Raw genomic sequence first — 7120 nt, 5'->3', positions numbered from 1 at the left:
GAGAAAAAATTCTACAATAAATCAAATCAGATAAGCTTTAACATTTGAAATCTCGATTCAAACATTGAAATTCTTGCATAGTCACAAGAAATCAATCTTAACTTATTTCCTTCTTTTTTTGCACTTTTCTTTCGAGTGAAAGACCTTATTAGGCTCCTCTTGTGTATATAAAAATTTGGGTAATGACAAACTCTTATTAGAAAAGAATTTAGAAAAATTCTTTTAGAGAAAGAGCTTCGTTACTTGGTGTCAAACTAGGATATGCGGTAGAAAAATGGATGATCTATTCTCTTTTTTTTTCAAAAAAAAATAATCTTGGAGATTGTGTAATGCTTACTCTAAAACTCTTCGTTTACACAGTAGTGCTCTTTTTTGTTTCTCTCTTCATCTTTTTCCTATCTAATGATCCCAGAGGTAATCCTGGACGTGAAGAATAAAATAAAAGGTTTTTCCTTGCTTGATTTTAAAATTTTCTTAGGATTTGGTTTATTCCACACATTTAACTAAGAATAAGAAAAAAATATTTTGAAATTTGAAAAAAAAATCAAGTCATCAACGGAAAGAGAGGGATTCGAACCCTCGGTATGATTAACTCATACAACGGATTAGCTATCCACCGCTTTAGTCCACTCAGCCATCTCTCCCAATTGAAAAAGATAATTACTACATGAGATAGCACATAAGATAAGGGAAATAATCATTCTTTCTCTCTTTTTTTCTTTCTATATTATATAGATATGTACAACTTTTATCATCAATTTTCTTTATCTCTTTATCTAAAGTAAAGGAAGGGCTCAGAAGAGCCAAGAATATCAAGAAAAATAAAGAAGAAATCTTTTCTTTGTCTTGATTTTGTTCGAAAGGACCATCTTTTTCTTATGGCCTGGTCTGGTCAGTACCCAGCTGGGCCTCTTTTGTTACAACGAATATGAAAACAAAAATGCCTGTTATAGTTGTAATATTTCATTTTAATTGAATAGCTAATATTGAAGCAACAAGAAAAAATTCCTATTTTTTTTATAAAGGTAAAATAAAATATATGCAATAGAAAATTCGATCAAAATAAAAGTCTCATTTCTCTTTCTGCTTTTTCATTTTATGTTTACCACCTTACTGGACTAAAAAAAAAAGCTTTAGAGGCATTTTTATGTTATGATTTTAGTCGTTTTTACGATTTTAGTGGTTTTGACGACCCTATCTTATCCTATCTTAATTACCACAATTTCCCTGTTCGACAAAAGTTGCATTTGTATACAATAATCGGATTGTAGCGGGTATAGTTTAGTGGTAAAAGTGTGATTCATTCTATTATCCCTTAAATAGTTAAAGGGTCCTTCGATTTGATTCTTATTTTGATCAAAAACTTTATTTCTTAAAAGGATTAAATCCTTTTCCTCTCAATGACAGATTCGAGAACAAATACACATTCTCTTGATTGGTATCCAAAGGTCACTTAGACATTAAAAAATTGGATCATGAATTTGCGAAACATAATTTTTGAATTGGATCAATACTTCCAATTGAATAAGTATCAATAAAGGATCCATGGATAAAGATAGAAAGTTGATTTCTAATCTTAACTAAATCTTCAATTTCTTATTTGTAAAGAAGAAAGTGAAGCAAAATAGCTATTAAACGATGACTTTGGTTTACTAGAGACATCAACATATTTTTTTAGCTCGGTGGAAATAAACCCCTTTTCCACAGGATCCTATTAAATAGAAATAGAGAATGAAATAACTATAAAGGTTGTTAGAATCCCCCTCTTCTAGAAGGACCATCTACACAGCAATTCGTTTTATCTATATTCAGACCAAAAGCTGACATAGATGTTATGGGTAGAATTCGTTTTTTGTTCGAATTTTGTTCACATCTTAGATCTTATACATTGATTCATCTCTATAAGGGAGCCGAATGAAATCAAAGTTTCATGTTTGATTTTGAATTAGAGACGTTAAAAAAATGAATCAATGTCGACTATAACCCCTAGCCTTCCAAGCTAACGATGCGGATTTGATTCCCGCTACCCGCTCTATATCTATTTATTCTACATATTTTAATTTATTCATTAAATCAAATTTAGTTTATTAGTATTAGTACATCATTGAATATACAATTCAAAAAATTATTTCACATCAGATTCTTTATGTTTTTTTTTCAAACAAAAAGTTAAAATACGAAAAAAAAATTAGAATGAAAAGTGTCCATTGTCTAATGGATAGGACAGAGGTCTTCTAAACCTTTGGTATAGGTTCAAATCCTGTTGGATGCAATTTATTTCCATATATGTATTTTTTTTAGATTTCGAAAGCAAGAAAGACTGTTTGAATATTTGAATCTAAGATGCTTAATTCCTTTTTTATTAAGATTAAGACAAGGATGATTAATATTTCATTATGCTTGTTCCTGAAGTATAAAATGGTCCATTTGTTACTTAATAGCTTCTTTCAAAAGGGCTTCTGCTTCATCGGTAAATTTCTTGGTAGAAGATATGATTTCTTGGAACTGAGGTTTATTAGTTTTAAGTAAGTACGTAGCTCAACAAGAAATTTCCTTACATGTCCAATTTCTAATGAATCAAGATAGCCATTTATTCCGGTATAAATACTCATTATCTACTCTGCTACCGTGAGAGGAGCCGATTGGGATTCTTTAAGAAATTCACGTAATCGTTGACCTATTTGCAATTGATTTTGAGTAGCTTTATCGAGATCAAAAACAAATTGTTCAAAGGCTTCTAATTCTGCGAATTGTGCTAGTTCTAATTTTAATTTACCAGCTACTTGTTTCATGGCTTTTATTTGAGCTGCGGACCCCACTCTGGAAATGAAGATACCCACATTAATAGCAGGTCTGATTCCAGAATTGAATAGGTCGGCGGATAAGAAGATTTGTCCATCAGTAATGGAAATTACATTAGTAGAAATATAAGCCTAAACATCTCCCGATTGAGTTTCAACTATTGGTAAGGCAGTCATACTTCCTTCACATAAACTAGAACTTAATTTAGCAGCTCTTTCCAAAAGGCATAAATGCAAATAAAAAACATCTCCTGGATAAGCTTCACGACCGGGCGATCTTCGTAATAGAAGAGACATTTGGCAATAAGCTTGCGCTTGTTTTGAGAGATCATCATAAATGATTAAAGTGTGTCGTTCATGATACATAAAATATTTAGCCAGAGCTGCTCCTGTATAAGGAGCAAGGTATTGTAATATAGCAGGGGAATCCGCCGTTTTGGCTACCACAATATTGTATTCCATCGCTCCCCTTTCCTGTAAAGTCGTTACTACCTGGGCCACAGAAGACACTTTTTTCCCAATAGCTACATAAACACACATTACATTTTGACCTTGTTGATTGTGAATGGTGTCTGTGGCTACTGCTGTTTTACCGGTCTGTCTATCCCCAATAATTAATTCTCGCTGACCACGTCCTATAGGGATCATCGAATCAATAGATATAAGCTCGGTTTGAAGAGGCTCATATACAGAACGGTGTGAAATAATACTTGGGGCAGCAGATTCAATTAATTAAAATTCAAAAGATGAAATTTCACCTCTACCATCAATAGGTTTAGCCAGGGCATTTACAACATGACCCAAATAAGCCTCACTCACTGGTATCTGAGCAATTCTTCCCGTTGCTTTTACAGAACTTCCTTCTTGTATCAACAAACCATCGCCCATTAGTACAACACAAACATTATTTGATTCCAAATTCAGAGCAATGCCTATTGTACCCTCTTCAAATTCTACTAATTCACCTGCCATTACTTATCAAGACCGTGAATACGAGCAATGCCATTGCCTACTTGAAGTACGGTACCGGTATTTACAATCTTTACTTCTCTATTATATTGTTCAATACATTCATAGATAATATTACTAATTTCGTCAGCTCGAATGGTTACCATGATTCTTTCTTTATTCTTTTTTGAAAGAAAAATATAATACCTACAGCAAAAAGACTAATCAGGTATTTCTTTAACTGTTCCCATCATGCCAATATTGGCACTAATGGGACATAAATGTAACTCGTTGTTCAAACAACTATTCAGAGTTCCTAGAGCTCCTCGTAAGGCTTGTTGGAAAACCCATTGTCGGACTTGATTAATCGCCCTTTGCTCTTCAAACTGAATCATTTCATTTTTGTAATTTTCTAATTGTTCCAAAGTCTTATAAGTTGAATTAATCAAAGTCAATTTTTATCGTTCTATTTCGGAGTATCCATTCACTCGAAATTGCTCAGCTTCGGTTTCTACTTTCCGTAAGTGAGAAAGAGATTTTTCAAGTTGTTCAATAGTCCCTCCACGCAGTTCTTCTGAATTTCGAATAGTATTCAAGATCCTCTATTTTCGATTATCTAATAAATCACTTAATGAAAGTATTTCTAAAGTTCCATAATCCCTTCCCGAACCAAACATGTATTTTCAATTCATTTGGATCAGATGCTCAATTACTTAAGTTAAATTCTCATATCTTTTTTTATTAATGTGATGAGCCTATCTTTTCTTCTTTGTTCATATTCCAAAAAGTTATCGAAACTAATGTAAGACCAAAATATTCGGAGGACTCTTCTAACTAAATAAAAAATATGTAATTGTCAGCAAAGTTGTTTCTTTTTTTTTTTTCAAATCCAAAAAGCCCTTCTTAATTAGAATAGGTCGTCGATTCAACATTAGATAAAGGGGTAAAATCCCCATTTTTACAATTTACAATAAGCGGTCAAAATAATTTTCTCAATATAAGTATCCTATATCTATAAAATATTTATTTTGAAACCACCTCTATATTAACATAGTGGTAGAAAGAGTACCATGTTGCGTCTAGATTTCAAACAGTTTGTTTTAACCATGTTAATAGTTCCACATTATTGGTTAATAGAAAATCAAAATTGATTTACCAATGAATCGCGAAATGCTATGGTTCTTACATATAATTTTTGAATTTATACAGAAGTAATTCGCAAGATCATGCACCTATCTTTCCTACTTATAACGGAAAAGGGTACAGCTGGTTGGTCCAGCCTATTCTTGAAATAAACAACCCGCACACACTCCCTTTTCCAAAAAAATCAATACACCAAGCACTACACTTAGATTTATTGGATTTGTTGCTAAAATATCAGTATTAAACTCGAAAATCCCGGCAGATGGCTAGTGGCCCAAAGAAATGAAAGAATCGGTTACGTTTTTCATATGATCTCCTCTTATAGACAGACTAAAAAATTGAACAAAGTTCTTTTTGTAGCCCTTCGCCCCTCTTTTTATTTATTCTTTTATTTTTTCTGAAATTGAGTAAAGAAATAAAAAATATTCAAGTTAGTTATAAATTATGAACTAATGAACTACCCCTTTTATTGATTATTAGAACAATAACACTTGTTCACTTGGTCTATGAACGGGAAGGGTGAAAGTGAGTCAATATGCTAATTCCTCATCCGTAAATCGGCCCTTCCCGTAGGTTCATTTCTCAAAGAATAAAGAATTGGAGAAGGGAAATATTGATAGAATTTGAAAAAGTAAATGACAAGTCGAAGGCAATAAAATATGAAAAATATATTTATTTTTCATATTTCTAAGCTAAGATTAAATAAAAGGATTTGCAAATAAAAGTGCTAATGCTACAACCAGTCCATAAATTGTTAAAGCTTCCATAAAAGTTAGACTAAGTAATAGCGTACCTCGTATTTTTCCCTCTACCTCAGGCTGTCTCGCGATACCCTCTATAGCTTGACCCGCGGCATTCCCTTCACCAACTCCAGGTCCAATAGAAGCAAGCCCTACGTCCAATCCAGCAGCAATAACGGAAGCGGCAGAAATCAGTGGATTCATGATAAGTTCCTCGTACCAAAAAAAAAAAGAAATGGTTAATGATACAATCAACAAATGAATTATGACGTAATTATTCCCTCGCTAGGACTCATCCAGTCGAAGTAACTAAGAACTTCGGAAAGAAGTAATAAGATTATTGAATCATCTGAACTACTTCGATATATCTTTTTTACTTTTTAGCCACAGATTCTTTGTGAACCCAGATGACTTTCGTTCTCCCATTTCTTGTTCTTGGTTCAAAATATTAGTTGAATTATTTAATGATTTTATCCATTTATTCATTTAATTCACAGTCACAAGGGGCCGGAAGGACTTTTAGTCTATTAGAATCCCCTAGAGTAGTAAAATATATCTTTAGTTCATTTCATATATAACTAGAACGAGTCAATATCTAATATCACATATTGGATCAGTGATCAATTTCTAGATTTCGTTGTAAACCTAATTGGTTATTTCCAATTACGTAAATCAATAGTTCAAACCGCACTCAAAGGTAGGGCATTTCCCATTTTTATAGGAACTTCTGTACCAAAAATAATGGTATCTCCAATTATAGCCCCTCTGGGATGTAAAATATAATTCTTCTTACCATCCCCATAGTGTATGAGACAAATGTATGTATTTCGATTAGGGTCATATTCTATGGTTACGATTCTACCATATATGTCTTTTTCATTCCGTCGAAAATTGATTTTATGGTATAGACGCTTATGACCTCCCCCTCTATGCCTTGCGGTAATAATTCCTCTGGCATTATGACCTTTACTACAACGACGTTGTCCATAGATCAAATTATTCCGTGGATTGGACTTCACTTGACTGTCTACGGTTCCATTGCGTATGCTCGGGGTAGAAGTTTTGTATAAATGTATCGCCATGCTATTAATTATTTTTATTTAAGTTCTTTTCTTTCTAAGATGTGGAATAGAATAACCCGGTTGAAGCGTAATGATCATACGTTTGTAATGCATTGTATGTCCCATAATAGGTCCATTCTTCTACTCTTTCCCAGAATTCGATAACTATTCATAGATATTACCTTGACACCAAAGAAAAGTTCGACCCAATGTTTTATTTCCGTTCTAGTTGATCCTGATTCGACATTAGAAGTAGATTGATTTTTCCCCAATAACCGAATATTTTTTTCTGTAAATACTGCATATTTGATTATATCCATAAATCGATTTTCTTCCCTATGAGTTATAGTCTCAATAAGAAAACTAGTTCTTACTGTTCAATATTATGATATGAATATACCACATCAATTCGTTATGTATTCATATA

General features: G+C 32.7%; 2 pseudogenes; both read right to left on the bottom strand.

The window, feature by feature from the left end:
* Positions 1–2394: 2394 nt before the first annotated feature.
* LOC124891367 lies at positions 2395–3916 on the bottom strand (annotated as a pseudogene).
* Positions 3917–3970: 54 nt separating this feature from the next.
* LOC124891366 lies at positions 3971–5200 on the bottom strand (annotated as a pseudogene).
* Positions 5201–7120: the final 1920 nt, after the last annotated feature.

Source organism: Capsicum annuum, unplaced genomic scaffold, assembly GCF_002878395.1.
Source record: "Capsicum annuum cultivar UCD-10X-F1 unplaced genomic scaffold, UCD10Xv1.1 ctg34561, whole genome shotgun sequence".
Classification (NCBI taxonomy): domain Eukaryota; kingdom Viridiplantae; phylum Streptophyta; class Magnoliopsida; order Solanales; family Solanaceae; genus Capsicum; species Capsicum annuum.
The sequence above is the reverse complement of the archived record's forward strand: the minus strand, read 5'-3'. Positions and strand labels throughout refer to the sequence as shown.